At 32.0% G+C, this 3,170-nt stretch overlaps 1 non-coding gene across 1 annotated transcript; it reads left to right on the forward strand.

The window, feature by feature from the left end:
• Positions 1 to 308: 308 nt before the first annotated feature.
• On the forward strand, positions 309 to 415 carry LOC126026585 (U6 spliceosomal RNA). Its single transcript, XR_007501809.1, has one exon. It is a non-coding gene; the product is annotated as a U6 spliceosomal RNA (small nuclear RNA).
• The last annotated feature ends 2,755 nt before the right edge of the window (positions 416 to 3,170 follow it).

A 3,170-nucleotide genomic window follows, 5' to 3' on the forward strand; every position in this document is an offset into this window, starting at 1 on the left:
TGTCTTTGTCCCCCAGCAATCCTAGTACTCCCAACACTTCCCTAGAATGTTCTTTAAACACTAAGCTAGTAGTTCTAAGCTCCACTGGATAGATTCCTGAAAAAAATGAATAAATTAATAAAAGTTACCTTAAGTTTTACAATTTGAAAATAGTAAATTTAGATGTGACACTGACTTCAAAGCAAACTGGGAATAAACATGTAGAGGAATTCTCATCTATAGATAGAAGGCTTTAGATATAAGAGAAACAGAAATTAATTTTTTTAAATACATGTAGCCTTTTAGATTTAAGATAAAAATGTACTTGCGTGCTCGCTTCGGCAGCACATATACTAAAATTGGAACAATACAGAGAAGATTAGCATGGCCCCTGCGCAAGGATGACACGCAAATTCGTGAAGCATTCCATATTTTAAAAAAAAATGTACTTGCTTTTCTAAAATGTACATTTATAAGAAATAAAAGGAAATAATATAGAAATGCAATAAAGAAAGAATATAGTGAGGAAATTTCTTGAAATAAGTGATAGGAAATTAAATTAAAGCATACACAACAATATTTGACTCAGCTAAGGTAAACTAGGTATAGTAGTAGAAGCAATATGTACTTTGATAAGGGTTGATGTGGTTATAGGAGTCTGAAAAGTTTATTTTCAGGCTTGTCTTTTAATGAAGTAAAAATCATAACATTACCTATGACTGAGAATGTGAAATATTCCAGACATGTAAAAGTAGAAGGAAAAAGATATGAGTTAGCTAACCTGAAATATTTAGATATTAAAACAAAAATTACATGCATATTGTTTACTATAGAAGATAAATCAGTGTATAAAAAATCTAAACAACACCAAAAGTTAAATTGTAGGCAGAGAAAAGCAGTACTCAATAACAGTGTAAAACAGTAAACAGTACAATATAGGAAAATTAACCATGAAGCTGTGTTGTTACCAAAGTAAAATAAAAATGAATACAACATAAATATGTTATCATAGTAAGGATGAGATCATTTCTATTACATTTGTATTTAAAAGTGACAGTTACTTTGGAAATGCTTGTTTCCTTAAGGTGGATTATAACATATAATTTGATGTTTTTTCATAAATGTATATTTAGTATATAATAAAATAAATGTGTTATAGGTCTGAAGAACAAAGAAATATTTTGAAACTAAATTCTTGCTACAAATCATTATACCTTAACATGACATTAACTGTCTTTGCTTTTTCTCCTGACTGTTAGGTTTCAATTTTAGGGTAACACATGAAGGTTTTTAGGAGTTCTGTCTCTGTTTTCAGGAATCACTCCTGGCAGTGTTCAGGAAACGATATGGCATGCCTGCAATTAAACTGGGTTAGCCCTCATTCAAGGCAAATGCCTAATCACCATATTATCTATCCAGAACAAACTGACTTTCAGAAGTTAGTTTTTAGAATTTTTTACTAGTGGAAGTCAGAAACAAAGAGAAGTAATGAGATATTTTATTAAATAAATATACCTCAAAGAAAATATAAGAAATAGGTTGATAAATGTTGATATTAGTAAAGCCATGCTTTGCTTAAAACCGGAAGTCTTGTATCTGCTTAAATAATCATATGTAAAATCTTCTCGTGAAGGATACATTGAAGACACAAAAAAGAAAGTTAAACATAAAGAAAAAAACAGAAATTGACTTATAGAATGAAGTATATAAGAACACATATAAGAACAAAACCCAAAGTATTATTCAATGATTTAAGTATTGAACTTTAAATTATAAACAGGGACCTATTTGTCTTATGAAAAATAAGAAAATATACCAAAATGATGGAAATACAGCTTATATGTATGTTTTGTAGAATGAATTAGCATGAACAATAATTGCACAAAAGCCGTAATATTAAGAGGCAACATTTGTTTCCCACAAAGAGGATGGAAAAAAGGAAAATGAAAGGAAATAAATTGTGTTTTGGGGTTCCTAGGATATAATTCAAGAAGCAGTAGTTTTTTATTTGAGCCCTCCTGAGAGGTAAGCAGAAGTCTTGATCAGCCAATGTCATAGACGATAAGGTAAAGACAATCATGACACCTTCTCATGCCTTTTCCTGAAAAACCTCCCCAGCTATGAGCATCACGGGGGATGGGAATAAAATGTGTCAATCAGTCCTCTTCCATTAGTGTCACATCCTAGAAAGAATATCATATTGTTTTCCAAAAAAATTGGATCAATTGACATTCCAATCAAGGAAACAGGGTCCCTTTCACCCATCATCTGTATCAGCATTGGTTGTTTTGTTATTTTTGATGTGTACCAGTCTCTGCTGTGAGGTGACTTTGTTTTTGTCGTTTTGATTTGCCTTTCCCTGATGATTTATGATGTTGAACATGTTATCATTCAGCTTTTGTACTTTGTTATAGCCATCTGTATTTCTTCTTCAAGTAAAGTTTTTTTGTCTCCTCTTCCAATTTATTGATGAGTGTATATTTTTTTCTTTTAAGCCCTACTAGTAACTAATGTATCTTTGATACATATATTTCCCTTGGATCTTTTATATATCTCTTAGATCCTTTCTCAGATGAGATTGGTAGGTTCTTCCATTCCATGTATAGTATTTGTATGCTAGATACAACTTTCATTTAGCCTCTAAGAGTGCAAAAACACAATGCAGAAAAGCACTATGCACTACTAGCCCTTTATGCACTCTTCACAATAGCTAGAATCTGGAAATAACACAAGTGCCTGAAAACAGATGAGTGACTAAAGAAACTGTGGTAAATGTAAACAATGGATAACTACACAGCTGTTAGAAAAAATGAAGTCATAAAATTTCCTTAAACATGCATGAAAATGTAGAATATTTTGCTGATTAAAATAAGTCAGAAAGAGAGATAGGCATGATCACTCTAATTTGTAGAGTTTCTTGTGACATGTCTGTGGTAAGTCTTAGGGATGCTCCTTTAAATGTAATTTCCCTTTTTGATCTTGCTGCTTTCTATCTCTATCTGTGGGATTTGTCGTTGTAACAAGGATGTGTCTTGGGGTGTTTTTCTTTGGGTCTCTTTTAGCTGGTACTCTTCAGGCATGCAGGGTTTGATTGCATGTAGTCTTTAACTCTGGGAGTATCTCTTTGATGATATCTTTGACAATTGCTTCTTCCTGGAGATCCCCTACCCGGGACTCCAATAATTCTTTTT

The sequence above is a fragment of the Suncus etruscus genome, chromosome 13, assembly GCF_024139225.1.
Source record: "Suncus etruscus isolate mSunEtr1 chromosome 13, mSunEtr1.pri.cur, whole genome shotgun sequence".
NCBI lineage: Eukaryota > Metazoa > Chordata > Mammalia > Eulipotyphla > Soricidae > Suncus > Suncus etruscus.